The sequence below is a fragment of the Arvicanthis niloticus genome, chromosome 18 (assembly GCF_011762505.2).
Source record: "Arvicanthis niloticus isolate mArvNil1 chromosome 18, mArvNil1.pat.X, whole genome shotgun sequence".
In the NCBI taxonomy this organism is placed as follows: domain Eukaryota; kingdom Metazoa; phylum Chordata; class Mammalia; order Rodentia; family Muridae; genus Arvicanthis; species Arvicanthis niloticus.
This window is the reverse complement of record NC_047675.1, coordinates 30,461,284-30,477,804: the sequence shown is the minus strand read 5'-3', so window position 1 is coordinate 30,477,804 and position 16,521 is coordinate 30,461,284. Positions and strand designations below refer to the sequence as shown.

Here is a 16,521-nt window from a genome sequence, read left to right as displayed (position 1 = left end):
ATTACAAGCACATGCTACCACACCTGGCTCCACCCATATGTCAATCCAGCTGTGGTTTAGTTAAAACTGAGACCTGATCACCCTCATTCTAGTCTGACCCCCCATCTTCTAGCTACAGCACCCCGATTAATTCCTTTATTACTTTAAGCTTCAGTATCCTAGTGTGTGGAATGGACACATTAACCCTTCTTCGAAGAACTTCTTCAAGGAAGTAAGGCCACAAGAAACACGGATCTTAAGGCCTTATAAGGGTTCCCCTATGCTACCTAACACCATCCCTCTAACGTAAAAACTTCTACCAACTCCCATTTTATAAGTAAAGAAACAGACCCAGGAGTGAACAGCTAAAGTCCCTTCCCCTCTAGTCCCTTGCTTCACCAAGGGATGGACAAAAACTAGTGATCTATGGGTATTTCCAGCATGCATTTAGAGTGACTCTGAGTTTACATCTAGGCTCATTGGGAAAGAGTACCATAATTGATTAGTGATGTCTGCTCTGGACACAGAAATGGTGGAATGTTGAGTGTGCTCCATTATTTTCCCTGTTTGTCCTCAAGTCCTTCCTTCTGTTGATAGCAACAGAGGTAACTGTGACAAGAAGAGCAAAGAAACACTGTACTGTGAATGTCCCCGAAAAGCCCATGCACTGATGGGAAGTGGTAGAGCCCTTAAGAGGTGAGGACTTGCCAGAGAAGTCAGATCACTAGGGATATACTCTTGAAGGGGATGTTGGGAATCCAAGTGCTTCCGTGCCGTCATGAGGCAGTTTTCCTCTATCATTGCTATATTCCTCATCACAGGCCTCAAATCATCATGACTAACTGGCCATGGGCTGAAACCTCTGAATCACAAGCCAAATAGCCACGCCCTGTTCTCCCTAAAGCTAATTGCCCTGTGTCACAGCAGCAGAAAGCTAACACATGGTCTAAATCTCATTTACCCCATAGAGCCTCACCTCTCTGTTTTCCCATCTCCACTGTTAAAGACATGGCTAACACAGAGGTAGGCTGTGGGACAGGTTCTTGAGCATCTTTTCAGAGCCTGATACCAAGGTCAACTCTCTCCTCACAGCCCCTCAAATCTGAGCAGCAAACTGTAAGAGTCTACCGGTTCCATTTGATAGATGAGCAAACTGAGGGTTCGGGAAGGTGAGTAATACTCCCAAAGCTGGCAACTATCAGTGTTATGGTGTTCCCATACTACAGCCCAACATTACTGTTACTCTGAGGGGTGGGGGTGTCATATGGGGCCTGGCCAGGCTATGATTCCTGCCAGGCCTCTGGCACCCACCATAAACTTGACAGTGATGTGCCCACTTGACTACTCCATGATTGTGGGGTATGTCACCCCCTCCTTCATTTGCTTTGCTACATGTTTAGTCTCCAGTCTTTTCCGCCCCACCCTCACCCCCCAAACAACTCCTTCAGATCTGTCCCCAGAGGCCATAAGAAAGCAGCTTGCCCCCACCGCACAGAGAGCTACACGGTGCTGCCATCTGCTAGATGACAATGAAGAGGATGTGCGGCATCTGTGCTTAGAGCCTGGGTCCCCAGGGAGTCCTAGGCTGTTCTGCCCAGCAGAGCCCAGATACAACCCATTCCCCCATCCCTAGACTTCCTGAGAAACAATGGACCTCCTCCACACTCAGGGCTCCTCCAGGCAAGACCTCTGCAAGGTGGGAAAGGCTCATAGACATCACTTCAAGTGGAGAAACCCCCTTTCCTTTTGCAGCCACATGGCCTGCACACATCCAGTCTTCCCTAACAAGGTTCTTCTGTCCTCTTTCTTGTTCTCGCTGCATTTCTCCCTCAGTCTTCTCGTTTTCCCAGCGGGGCTGTTGCTGAGAGCTGCTGGAGGTGCCCTTGAGGGGCAGAGACAAGCTGAGGTATCAGAAGGTGAAACGGGGTTGGACCTTAACAGACCTATAGCCCAGCCTGTGGGCTGATGTCTGACCAACTCCCAGGGGGCCAGAGAAGCATGCCACATCCCCAGGGTCTGGAGGTGCTGGCCAATCAGTTTTCAGCAGTGGTTGAGCACCATTTAACTGGCCACCTTGCTCTCTGCTCCAGGTAGATGTGACCCCTCCACTCTCTGCAGATTTCCCAAGCTCTGACTCCTGGACAGACGTCTTTCCTTGGGAAACCGTTGGGCTTGGTTTTTCCCTCTGTGGTCTCACATCTAAACCACAGGGGCCAGGGGAGCAGGGGCGTGAACGGGAACAAACTGTCTCTTACTCTGAGTTTTCCAGGTTTCATGGCTGCAGCACAACCTGGCAAGGTCATCAGGTGAGTTAACATAAAGTTTCAATTTTTTTTTTTTTTTTTTGGTTTTTCGAGACAGGGTTTCTCTGTATAGCACTGGCTGTCCTGGAACTCACTCTGTAGACCAGGCTGAAGTTGAAGTTTCAAATATTTAAGGCAGAGTCTCCTTCTGTAACCCAGGCTGGCCTGGAGCTAGGGATGATCCTCCCAAGTGCTAGGGTTTCAGGAATGCTCCCCATGTCTAGCTCTTAAGAGCTCTGTTGGGAGTCTTTTCAGGGGTTTGAGGTACCCCCTCCCCACCCCTATGCACCACACCTCCAGAACCTGAATGAGGGTCTTCAATCTGCATAGTGGCAGAGCTCACAGGGCATTGGCTTCATTCACTTGTTCATTTGCTCAGCCAACATCTGCTACCTACTAGGTGCTAGGCAATGAACTTGGTGCTGAGGACAACCAGAGGGCAAGGGCAGAGCGGACCTGCTTTCTGGAAGCTCGCCTTCTATTGGGATGTGGACAGGCGAGCAAGCATAAAGGTAAGTGAGCAACTTCTAGACTTCTAGATTGTATCTGAAGGGGTGGGGTGAGGGCAAAGGGACTCCAGGATGGCAAATTGTTGGCCTCACTCAGAAACCTCAGGATTCCCTTGAGCAGTCAGTACTGATGGGTGTATGCACAGCAGGGAGACTGAGGGTCACTTATATTTCTGGCCTGAGGGCTAGATTCAATGGTGGTACCCAAATCATTATATGTATGGTTTATATAATAAACTATATATAGATATAGGTATAGGTATAAATATAGATATATAGATATATAAATATATAGATATATATAGATAGATACAGAGATATAGAGATTAGATATATATAGATATATAGATATGTAGATATATAGATGTGTAGATATATAGATATGTAGATATATATATGTAGATATATAGATATATAGATATGTAGATATATAGATATGTAGATATAAATATAGATAGTTTAGAGGGAAGATAGAGCACTCAGTTTGGGGTAAATTGAGTATGAAGTGGGTTAGGGGCAATAGAAAGCAGAGGGACCCAGGAAGAAGTTGGGACAGACAGGAGGGGAAGCACCTTCCGGATACTGCAGTTAGAAGCTGAGCAACAGAGCAAGGATGAAGTCTGGCTGTGCAGAATAAGGAGGGGTCTGGGCTGGACCCTGGGGCTGAGCAACAGGGACGGGTGCAGTTTCCCTCCTCCACGCTAAAGGAGCCACGATGGACAGGATACGTGGACAGAGTGGTTGGAAGAACCTAGGAGGGTCAGGAGTCAAGAAGGTGGAAGCCACCAACAGTGTCACAATTGGGCTCTCCCCCTCCCCCTCCCCTCTTCCAGTTGGCCAGAGCTTTACCACATCTAGCTATATACTCTTGGCAGATGAGACTACAACTGGCCTCTTCCCTGTAATATAAGTGGTGAGGACCCTGCCCAGATTCTGACTAAATCCCATCCTCATGGGACATGCAGCCCTGCCCCCCTTCACTGGCATTCCCTCAGTATTCTAGGAATTTAGCATCTGGGGCTGTGATTATGTGAGAAATACGTGCTCAGCCCAGGAAGGCACAGACCAGAGGTAGGAACTCAAGCAAACCTTCGAGGGAGTGAGATGAGAGCCAGTGTGTATGGATAGCAGGGCAGCAGGTGGTGTCCTCTGATGTCACCTCAACACACAGCCATGACTTCTCAACAATCATGCATTTTCTTTGGTCAGTGGGGGGCTTTCTGGTGAGAGGCATGGGATGAATTTCCTTAGAGAGTCAGCCCCCAAGGAACGTATTGTGTAGGACCCAAACCCATAAAGCATCATTTGTGGGCATTTAAGCTTTGGAAGAACTGAAGTCTTCTGTTTCCCACAGAAACTGTACATCATAGCACACCATCACACTAAAGGCCCTGAAAAGGCTGGCAGTGTCTAACATGTCTCATCCGATGCTTTGCACACTTAGTTGGCCAAGGGGTTGTGGGTGGGCAGAGAGTGAATGATTAGCATGCTTCAGAGGAACCTTTTTGGGAACAGGACAAAGTGTGACTTTCAGGTTCCAAGCAGCCAACTGCTGATGTTGAGATGGCCTGAGTCCCTGTCCCCCAGCCCCAGATTCAGACCCTCCACACTAGCCCTGGTCAGACTCTGCCTTGGCCAAACATCCCGTTGCCATCCTTACAGCTCCTCCCTCTAGCTCTGCAGAAGCTGGACCCCAACAGTGATGAACTAGGAAGAGACTTACAAGGGCAAGGGCGTTTGAAGGACATGTAATCCTTGGAGCAGAACAGCGGAGCCAGCCTGCCCACGAGCACAGCTCTGACTTCTTGAGGGGGAAGCCCCCTCCACTCACCTGTGGAGACACAAACAGGCAGGTGATGGGATGCTTACAGCATCCACCAAGTCCAGGGGCTGGGCACATACATCACTTTGGAGGACGAGGTTTATGAACACATTCCTAGTCTGGGATCCCTGGGCTACAAAGTGTGGGGTGTGGATACAGGAAGAGGGTGAATGGGTGTTGAGGTCACAGTGATGGGGGTGCAAATCTCTCTCTTGGGTGGACCTGGAATGGGAGCATAAAGCCATGGAGTTCTACTGTGGACCACTCACTGTTCCCATATCTTCCATGGACTACAGCCTCCCCAGTGCCTTGGGGCTGTAAGACATGGACCAATTCCTTTTTTTTTTTTTTTTTTTTTTTTTTCTTTTTTTGGTTTTTCGAGACAGGGTTTCTCTGTGTAGCCCTGGCTGTCCTGGAACTCACTCTGTAGAGCAGGCTGGCCTCGAACTCAGAAATCCACCTGCCTCTGCCTCTGCCTCCCAATTGCTGTGATTAAAGGTGTGTGTCACCACTGCCCGACTATGAACCAATTCTTAAAGACTGTCTAGAGTCTTCATTTCATAGAGGAAAACAGACCCAGAGAAGGGAGAAGCTTGTTCATAGTTTCATGGCTGGCTTTGGGAGGGTGTTCCCTGACTCCCAGATCAAACTGTTATCATTATTGCTCTAAGAACCAAGAGTGCTCTTTTGAGGCTCAGAAAAGTCATGTAGCTTGGCCAAGGTCACACAGCTGCCAACTAACAGGCTGGGGTGAGATCTCAGGTCTGCTTCCCTCTCATGCTCCTGGCCAGCCAGCACACCCCTTTAGAAGGTAGCTACTGCATCAATTTAAGAATAAAGGCAAGTGGAAGGGAAATGCCTCTTCCCTACCTGTACTTTTTCCCCACATGAACTTCGTGTGACACCTGATTTTTCGTGCTGCTAGGCTATGCTGGGTCACTTTAATACTCTTTTACAAGGGGAAACATTCAAAGTAATATCTTCTCATGCTACACTAAATAATTGAACCTAATCCGTCTCTCTTTGTGTGTCCTCAAAGGTCACAGCACGGGCTCTTACTTCTTAGGGAGGAGACCATTTGACTTCAGAAACTAAAATGTACTTTAAGAATTTTGTTGTCATTGTTATTGTTTTATTTGTATGGGCATTTTGCCTGCATATACACCTGTGTCTACTTGTGTGTCTGGTATTCTTAGGGGCCAGAAGAAGACTTTTAGTTTTTTGAAACTAGAGGTTCAGGGAGTTGCAAGCCACCACATAGGTGCTGGGAACTGAATCTGGGTCCCCTGGAAGAGCAGCCAGTGCTATTAACTGCTGAGCCATCTCTCCAGTCCCCTAAAATACACTTGTGGGGATGACAGAGTGGGACCATGGATTCTGAGTCCAGGGCCTCTTGCAAGGAGGCCAATGGCAAACAGCCTGCCCCCTCCTTGGTGGCCACCAACCTCTCTGACTGCATCATGTGGCCAGAATTTACTTGTGAAAGTCAAACCCCAGGCTCCCAGCCTAGCCTCAGGAGCTTTCTGCTCATCATTGGCTTTTCTGTTTAGTAGGTGAACAAGGAAGCTGTCTTGGGGCTCCTTTGCTTTTCTCCCAGATCCCTTAATACTAAAGTCAATGCAGCCACTTCCTGACATTGACTCTGGACAAAGCACTTCACCTCCCTGAACCTCATATCCTTCTCAGGGAAGCAGGGCTAAGCTTGGAACAGGCTTTAGGAGCAGCAGGTCTGTGTGACAGGACTCATGGTGCCCTCTTTGTTCTCGATGTGTGTGTTGGGGGGGTGGGCAGGAGGAATACAGCTGATCTGGGGACACCTCTGTGAGTAGTGACTTGCCACTCACCTCCCAGCATTGTTCAGCTTTCCCTGTGTGAACTCTAGGCTGGCCTGACATCCAATCTTGGTCTCCATGGAAACCGAGGGAGAGCTTTGACCCAGTGAGGTGGGTTGGGGAGAGGAAGGGTAGGAGGTGATCTCCCAGGCTGCTAAGAGAACCAATCTCACCACCAGAAGATTCAAGAAGAATTTTTAAGGCCTCTGAGCCTTGCTTTCAGAAATTACATGTGAGAACTGATATCTGCATTCACATTTGTAGATGTGCAGGGGGTACTATGTGGATGTTAAGGAGGCATGCCAGGAAGCAGATATCTCGTTCTATTGCTCCATCTCTCTCTCTCTCTGTCCCTCCCTCCCTCCCTCCCTCCCCCCTCCTCTCTGTGCATGGTGTGTGTGCACGCACACATGCCTGTGCATGCTTGTATGTATGTGAAGGCCAGAGGAAGGCATCAGGTGTCCTGCTCAATCTAGCATTATCTACCCTATTCTCTTTAAACACGGTCTCTCACTGAACCAGGAGCCAGCAAGCCTCAGAGATCCTGTCTCTGTCCACCCCCCACCCCCGCCAGCTTTGAGTTATAGGTATACATGGCTACTTTTGGCTTGCTTGCTTCCTCCCTCCCTCCCTCCCTCCCTCCCTCCCTCTCTTTCTTTCTTCTTTTTGTGGGTGCTGGAATCCTAACTGGGGACACTTGGCTCTACACAAGTGGTTCACATCAGCTAAATGCTTGTCAAGTGCCACTTAGACCACCTGCTCTGTTGGGACAGGACCTTAGGCAGATGAGAAAACTGAGGCCCAAGGTAGTTTACTTGGTCAAGGTCACAGAGGAAGAGCTGTATACACAGGTACTCTGCTGCCACTCCTGGTGTCCCTCAATTACTGCCTGTGGCATCCATGGAGATCGGCTGGCTGCCCTTGGTGTTCTGGTTAGCCCACTAGCAGGCGGCAGTGGGTCTCTTGGACTTCGGACTTGGGACTGTTTTCCTTCCCTGGCATATTGTTTCTGGCTATCTACTTGGAGAACTCCTGTGTTACCATCAAATCTCAGCTTAGGAGATCTCTCTGTGAAGCCTCCTTAACTGCTGGTGACGGATCAGGCACTTCCCCAGCATGTGGACATCCTTGAAGCCAACTCTAAATGATCCTAGACCCAGAGCATCTTGGGAGCATGGAGGGTCAGCATGCTTTATGCACAGTAGCTTGAGGCTCAGTTTAGAGGACATTTTCACAAGTACCTGGAATGCTACAGTAAGTCAGCTTTAGCCTTATACTAACATACGGCACTGTGCAGACACAACCTTCAAATAGAGATCCACATGCCAACCAAGGAGCAGGCTTTTCCTGTAGACTTGGTTATCTCCACGTAGCCTGTTGTCTATGGTGACACTGATATGTGCCACATCCAGGCCACCATTCCCTGTACTGTGTACCTAGCGCTTCACACATAGCCTCTGGCTACAACTGTCCGAGCACCGTTCCTTTCAGGCTTTCGAGGGGTCTCTTTGGATCCTTGGCAACATAAAAAATGGCTTTTCTTATCTTTGGAAATTTTTCTCTTTTTTTTTTAATTAAAAAAACTTTTATATTTTTATTTTTTAATTTTTTGGACTAGGTCTTGCTATGTAGCCCATGCTGGCCTCGAACTCAAGATCCTCTTGCTTCAGCCTTTCGAACACTGGGTTGAAAATGTGGATCACCACACTTAGGGTCCTAGGTATAACAGGCAAACACTCTATTCCTGATATATATCCCTAGCCTTTAATGGAGCTTCTCTGGATTCAACAGAAGCAGATGTTCAACTCTTTCTGTATTTTCTCCTCCTTCTTCCCACTAGAGGATATTCAAGTGACCTACAGGAAAAGCACTACCTGGTGGCATCAGGCCTTCTGTTTGGGCAAAACTCTGTTGTAGTCCCCTGGACAAAGGAGCTGGATGTATGGTGTCCATGTGAACAAGTGCCTACCCGGGATCCCTGCATGTGATCAGAGCTGCCAGGCAGTGATGGGACTTGGACATACCTAGTTCAGGTGGGCTGAGACCATGGTTATCTGTATGTAGGGACTGCACCCCACCTGTCCTGGCCAGTGTGGGCCCATTTAAGGTCACTATTACCCTGCCCGCCTTGTTCTGAGCCTAACACCAGATTCAGCTGTGACTCATCTCCGACTGGATTGCCTGGCTCAGAGTACAAGGGAGGGTGGGCGGGCAGCAGTCCAGGCTTTAAAGTGGCTAAATCATGTGTGGAGACCATGTCATTTGTACATCCTTTTATGTTCCTGCTCCTGGTATACCTCCACTCTGGGCTTGTGGGATGCTCAGACCTGGGTAAGGAGGGTGTGGGGTCTCCTGGGGGATGCTGCCAGGGGAGCCACCTGCCTCACACCAGGGGACAGCAGGCAGGAAGGGCTTTAGGAATGGGCTGGAGTGCTAATGTCATAGAGGCCATGGGACACACCTGCTCCCATGGCTCTCCCATACTGCCAGCTCAATATGAACTTTAATAGATGATGGTTCTGAGATTCAGAAACAGAAGGAGGGCTTGTCTTAGGGCAAGCATATTGACCTAAGAAGGATCCTAGGAAGAGTCATAGCTGAGCAGCCACAGGGTCAGCTTTTGTCGTTTCTAGAGGACATCTGTGGGCTTAGGGTGACACTGAATGACAGGTGATGGGGAAGATGCCTCTCACTGGTTCTGATGCTATACAAATTCCCCACTATTCTTGCAATGGTCATGTATGGTGGGCAACAGGGGAGACAGGACAGAGACAGAGACAGAGACAGGACAGAGGCAGGGAACATTTAGATAAAGAAGAGTGGTCTTTGGTAGGAGGGGGATAGGTGAGCAGAGATAAGATAAGTCAACTGGGTGGCTCCCTAGGAAAGGAAACTCTAGTTGAATGGAGCAGAGCATTCAAATGCCCTGGGCACGAAAGTACAGGTGAGTTTGGCAGACATTTGGCTCTGAGATAGAGGGTGAGAAAGGGGAGGTTGGTGATCATGGTTCTGAGTCCACTCCGGTGTAGAGGGGCCAACTGCAGACTGTAGGTGTAAGTGACATAGACAACCTAGCACCCTGCCTGGCCTGCAGGAAGTACACAATGACTATTGAATGAATGAATGACATCATCTCGCAGGGCTTTGTTCCCTGGATCTGTGGGTGGGCATTCGATCCCTCAGAGCAGGAAGGAAGTGAGAAATTTTCCTGGACTTGGTTAGACGCAATGCTCTTGCAATGGGTGCTATCCACCTCACCCCTGTAGGTCTAACACCGCCAGCAGAACTTTGTTCTGTCACAGGAAGGGACCCAGCTGAGGACTTCCTCAATGGGGAGGTCCGTGCCTTGGTAAGTGCTGCTAAGTCACACACTATTTATAGTGTGGTTGACGTCAGGAGAATGAACTCAGGAGTTGGAGTGAGGGCGAGTGGGAGAATTCAGTGGTCACAGAGGTGGCTAGGAGGCCTTGAAGCTCGCTGGCAGGTCCCATTTGTGCTGTACTGGATTGGTCAAGATCTGTCTGGCAGTTTGGGGGTCTCTACCTGGACTAATTTACCAGAACGGTACCTCTATAACAGTGGTTCTCAAACATTCCAGTGCTTTGACCCTTTAATACAGTTCCTCATGTTCTGGTGACCCCCAACCAGAACATTATTTTCATTGCTACTTCATAACTGTAATTTTGTTACTGTTATCAATTGTAATATAAATATTTTGGTAGATAGACGTTTGCCCAAAGGGTCACAACCCACAGGTTGAGAACCATTGCTCTATAGGGTGTAAATCCCACTGCTGTGGACAAAACATAGAGGTCTAATGTCTTAGGCAACTTCATAAGCTAGGCCATCTGCAAACTGCTCTGGTCTTGACCAAGAAGCCTGACTCCGGGCTTGGTAACACCAGAAGAGACCCAGGCAGGCATTATTTATGACAGTGAAGTATGATATAATCTCAATGTGGCCACTAGTAAGTGAGGACTGAGAAATCTATGGTACCCATTTGTAATGGGATATTATGTAGTCATGAAATCACGTTTTCCAAAAATCTTAATGACTTATAGACCTTCAGTATAATGTTAAATGGAAAAAGAATCTTGAGTATTTTAGGAAAAAAACCAGGTTATAGAACTGTGCATGACCTTTATTTTGTAGAACAGAGTCCTAATGAAAACATTCACACACAGCAACAGATTAGGATGGAAATAGAATATACTGGAGGGATTAAGGAGAACTTTTATGTATTTTATATTTTCTATGATATCCCAAATCTCCTACAGTGAAATGTATTGATTTTATAATCTGAAAGACCATCAAAATGAAGGTTCAGAAAAGAATCTTTTGTGGTAGAAAATAGCTGGAAGAAAAAAGAAATCAATGCTAGTTCATTGGGAAAAGGCTAAAGCTAATTTGACTTTGAACTTTTGTTACTGAAAAGGTTATTTCCTTCTTTTTTTCAAGTTAACTTCCCATCTAATTTACTGATAAGAAATTTCCTGAAGATACTTGAAAAATAATCTTTTCTGTGGTATAAGGGATTGAGCCAGGGTCTTGTATATAGAACACAAGTGTTCTACCATGGAGTTACATCCTCCACACACTCTGGACACTAAACTTTTTTAAAAATTATTATGTTTGTTACTAAATAACCCAGGTTGACATTGAACTCACTCTGTAGCCCAGAGTTGCCAAGAGCCCATGATTCCCTTGTCTCAGGCTCTGGAGTGGCTGAGATTACAGTTTGCATCCTCAGGCCCCGTAATCTTCATTCCTCTTAACATTTACCAAGCTATCCATGATACTTAAGCGAGTCTTTTTCAAAAATTCCTTATTATTTTACTTTGTGCACATGTGTGCTTGCATGTCTACTCATATGTGCATGTGCGTGGGCCTTGGGGATCAGAAGAGGGCATCCGATCCCCTGGAGCAGGAGTTACAGGTGGCTGTGAGCCACCCAGTGTGGGCACTGCAAGCCAAACACACTGGTATTCTGCCAGAACAGCACCAGGAGCTCCTAACCATTGAGCCATCTCTTTCAGCTCCGGAAGCAATTTTTATTTGCTAAATATTTGAGGGAACAGCGTCTCCTATACTGTAATATTTTGTTTTTAATCGATCTACATACTTGGCAAGAATAATGAAAAATAGCAGAGTTCCTGTTTGACGAGGCATCTTTTTTTTTTTTTTAGATTATCCAATAGCTTTATATATTTGGTAATGCTCAATTAACAAGATGCCCACACAATTAGAGGTGTTTCCCAATATCTAACCTAAAGATATAAATCATTACCCAAGACCGTCCCAGACCTGTGGTTCTCCATAACTCCTACATCTCTCCTCTCTCTACGATTTTGCAAAGCTTACCGAATGTTGAATGCCACTCTAGTCTTGGGAGACATCACAGTGAGTGATATTCCTGAGAGAAGGTAATGGAGAAGTAAGGGCTATGGACGTTGGAGGTGATAAATGCTCCGGAGAAAACTGAAGAGGTGTGAGTAAGAGTGGGAGACTGCTCTTTTAAGTCAATTTGACAGAATGAATTTGATAATTGTTTGAGCAGGAAAAAAAAAAGGAGTGTCTAAAAATGTGATAGTCCCCCGGACAGTTAGCACCTTCACTTTCAGCTCTTAGACACAAACTCATTAAAATTTCCATGGAGGAATCATCTTGATAACTAATTGCATGCCGCTGAAGTTAAGATGTGCTAATGATCAATTTCACAAACCCCGTGTAAAATTACAACGAGTCACAATGATGGTACCTATTCTATACCCAGCTTCAGTCCTTAAACTTCAGGAACCTCAGTGTTCAGACTGACACCGTGGGGGGTGATTATAGGATGGTCCTGCCCACCGCTACTGTACCAGAACGATCTTGTCTTAGATCAAAGCAAAAGTGCTTGTGCTTACAAAATCCTGTGTAAGGGATGTTTACAACAAGGCTCCCGGCCAAGGTCCACTGGACATGGTCATACTCCTCGTATGCACTATTTCTTTAGTCTTCATGGCTGTTCTTGCAGGTGTGCAATCAATATTCATTCCGTTTTCAAGACAGCACTGAGGCTGAGAAGGGCAGGGGGCGCCAGCCCAGAATCAAATGCTGGAAACCTGGCTGCTAGCTCCAAAAGCTGGGCTGGCAGCCACAACTCTTATTTGGCAGCTCACTTCCCAGGCGGCAAGCCTCCCTGGCCTCAGTTTCTCTTTTAGAAGCTGTGAACAGATTGGTACCTTCCCACTCCCTACCATATGCTTGGTACTAGGCTCTCAAGAGACGGCGATGTCCTCTGAGGGGTGCTTAGCCGATTAGTGCCGAAGACCCATGATCGTCCCGCATCCCCACCACGCTCCCCATCAGCTGTGCTCCAAATACGGAGCGAAGCAGCAGAACAAGCCTAATTAGCTTCTGATGAACTCCTTTGGGAAGGGGGAGGGGAGAAGATTACAGAAGATGCAGGGAATGGGACACCCTAGTCAGTGAATGGGGAGGGGGGATGGAGGAGATTACATAGGAAGGAGACAGGGACTTCTGGAGGGAAGAACCACTAGACAGCCATTCTGCCTAGCAACAGGTAGACACATTTCCTGATTTCATCTAGTTCTGGGTAGCAGGGACAGGAGTGTCACCTACTTTCCTTCTATCAATGCTCCTGGTTCCCTACAACCTTTGTGCCACCCCGTGGATGCTTTCCTAAGCCCTAGGCATGTGACTGGTCTGCTCTAGGCCTAAGGCCCCAGCTGCCCAGACTCAGGAAGATCCTTTCCAGAAATCTGGCCAACTCTTAAATTCAAATCATGCTGACTGTCACCAGCTCCAGTTCCTTCAGTAGATTCATCATGGGGTCCCCTGACCTATGTCTATGGTCTGGATAGACACGCCATAGTTGGCAAGGAATCATAGTGGTTACCTTTCTGGCTCCTGGTAATCTCACTGTCCCATTGACTGGGCATCTTGATACCTGTTGGAACCATCACCTGTGGCTCACCCAAGTCACCCCACGGCAAGCAATCCTTTCTTCACTAAACCAGAGTAGATGGAGGTGTGTAAATTCTTTTGTATAGAGTATGAACGCTATGTAGGGGGCCTCAGTTTGGGGCGGCAAGTACCAGCCGAAGGCAAAAGAAAAAAAAAAGGCAGAGTACCCCTTTTGGTCAGCGAGCCTCTTGAAACCTGGACAATTCAGCGTAGGAAAAGTTTGGGCGGGACATAGGAAAGGTTTGGGCGGGGCATAGGAAAGGTTTGGGCGGGGCATAGGAAAGGTTTAGGCGGGGCATAGGAAAGGTTTGGGCGGGGCATAGGAAAGGTTTGGGCGGGGCAGAAGATGTCAGCAAGTGTCCGAGAAAGGGGGAGGCTAAAGGAAAGTCTTGTTGTGCAAGGAGGTGTCAGTAGGCTCCCAGGGAGCCCAAGGCCTTCACAGAGGGTGAGAAAGAAGGGAGCACCATGTTGCCTCACAGTAAACTCGCTTTGCCTCAGGAAACAGACACCTGTGGCCAAATGCAGTCAATAGCCAGATGTGTGTCACGTTCCACAGAAGAATCATCTAGTAATCTGGATTCATCTTCCATACATTCTAGGTGAGGGATATTGAGGCTCAGAGAAGTCAAGTGTCTTGCCTAAGGTCACACAGCTGGGAAATCAGCCAAAGGGGTGTCTCATGGCTCCAAAGATCCTGCAGTCCACTAACAGAATCATGCATACTTTTCAAAGAGGGAAACTGAGGCAGTCAGAGGTGAAGTCATCTAGTAAGCAGTGCTTATCATTGAGGAGAGTCTAGAGGGCCATCTGTTGGCCCTCAGGTTCACTTGGACTCTGAATGAAGACTCTTATAGCTCCCTGGTTCTCCAGTATGTCACTTGTGCTCACCCCTTCCCAGCCTGGGTTTGGCCGCCTATGCTGACACAGGAGTGGCTGAGGAAGGTAGCCTAGGGTCGATCCTACGAGCCTGTCCCTGGACCGCAGAGCCCGAAGGACAATCTATCAGGAAAGGAGTAAGCTGGGGGCAGAACGGGCATTGCTGAGCTTGGGAAGGAGAGAGTGGCAGGTACCACTCAGCGCTGCGCAGTCAGCGGAACCGCCAGGCCAGCTCGGATTCAGCTTCGAGTCCTTTGCAAGAGACGCACGGGGAAAGTCTGCCTTATGGAGGGAGGGGCCAGGGGGTGGTGAGGAGGACTCTCTTTCTGTCCTAGGTGCGACAATGTTAGAGCGTCAAACTTCCTGGCTTAAGGTGGTGGGAGAGGGTTCAGGCTCAAACTCTGGAGAACCCCAGTCCTTCTCTCTCACCCCAGACAAGAGCGCGCCCTAGTGTCTTTTCTTGAGTGGGCTGGTTCGCGACCCTTCAAATCGAGGGCGCAGGGTTGGGGACCCTGTCATGGGCTTACACCCTAGGAGGATACTCATCTGAGACTCAGGCAGGCGGGGGACCTCGGATTCCTCGCGTTTCCTGGGAGTTCGCGGGTCCCGGTGACCCTCTCGGGGGTGGGGGGATGCGGGATCAGGAAGCGCAGGACTCTCAGGGAAACAGCTCAGTTCCTCGTGCGCTCAGGTTCCGCGGGACCGCGTCCCCCGCCGCCCAGCGCGTCCCCGGCCGCGTGCGTAAGCAGCCGGTACCCCCGTCTACGGCCCTCCCCTCGCCCCGCGCCCCTTACTCGGCTTGGCTGCGGCGCTCCGCTCCGTGCGCCGCAGTGCCGGCTCCAGCTTCGGCTCCAGCTCCGGTCCCGCTCGGGCTCCGGCTCCCGCTCGGATGCCACGGCGCTCGGGCTGGGCTGGGGCGTCCCGCTGCTCCGCCTGGGCCTGCGGTGCGTGCAGGGGCGGGGCGCACCGGAGAGGCCGGGCAGAACCGACCCGCGCCCGCGGTCTCCGGGCGAACCGCCGCCGGCGGTCTCCAGGGCCCTGCCCTGCCCTGCCCTGCAGCAGCAGCAGCCCCGCCCGGCCGCCCGTCGCCGTCCCCGCGCCGCCGCTCGCGCCACCGTCACCCTCTCGGGTCCTCCTCGGCGGCGGCGCGGCTTCCCCGGTCTCAGCTCAGCGGCGCCACGACCCGGGTCATTGCTGAGATGGGGACGCGGAGGAGGTGGGAGCGGCGAGCCGCGCCCCTCTGCGCACAGCCAGCCCGACACCCACACAGCGGCGGGCGGGCGGGCGGGCGGGCGGGGCAGGGCGGCAGGGAGGCCAAGGGATGTAGGGAGGCCGGCGCACTGGGCAGACTTGTGAAGGGTGGACAGACAGACACGTGCAGAGAAAGGTGGACCAACCATATGTCAGGGATGGACAGCCAGAAAGGTTGGACAGAGGCAAGAGCTAAGGGCAGAAGGCAGGGTGGGGACAGCAGAAGGGACACAGGCTGCTGGCCTTTGGGATGGGCAGAGGAGCCTGTCAAAGCCGCTGGTTCGCAGCTGTTAGAATTCTCTTCACGTAGGCTTGACCAAGGCCTCCAACTGAGCTATCAGCAGGCCTATTTTCTTCTTCCCTTGGCCACCTGATGCCCTCTATCCTGGTGCTCAGTCTTGGCAGATGCAAACCTGCCTTAGAAGATGCCTGGCTCCGGGGAGGGACCTGGGCTCTAGCTCCTGCCCTGCATGCACCCCACTTTGTGGCCTCTGGCATGCCGCAGCTCATCCCCGGGCTTATTATTATTTTTCATCATTACCACAAGGTCCCTGTCTGTTGCACACTTAAATACGCTGGTGTGCTCTACAGTTACTGGTAGGCTCATCTGGAACATTTATTCATCTGGGAGAGTCCCACAAGGGCTGGTGCATCTTGGTGAGACTGCACGGGTCTGCCCAGGCTGACACTTGGTAAATCTGACCAGGGAATCCATAAATTGAGTTGTTGCCAACCCTCTTCAAACCCTTATTTTATTCATGAGGGAGCTGAGGTTTGAAGGAGGAAGGGCATCCGAAACCCTGACGCCTGCCACTGGCTGGAAGGCAGTTCTCGAAAATAAAACATGATGACAAAGAGCTGAACATGTTGATGATAAAACCTTGGGGAAGCAGAGGAGCCCTGGGGACCTTGTGGAAGAGAAGTGAGCCAGCTGCAGGCGCCAACTGGGAGGTGGGGACAAAGCAGCCTCCCGGAGAAAA

General features: G+C 49.7%; 1 protein-coding gene across 1 annotated transcript in view; it reads right to left on the bottom strand.

Annotated features, from left to right (window-relative positions):
* The window catches only part of Bean1 (brain expressed associated with NEDD4 1), a 47,352-nt gene extending 31,910 nt beyond the window's left edge, over nt 1-15,442 (bottom strand). Inside the window, exon 1 of the mRNA XM_076915710.1 lies at nt 15,085-15,442. The gene's annotated coding sequence lies outside the window, so the exon portion shown is untranslated. The remainder of the gene's footprint in view (nt 1-15,084) is intronic.
* Between the last annotated feature and the right edge of the window lie 1,079 nt (nt 15,443-16,521).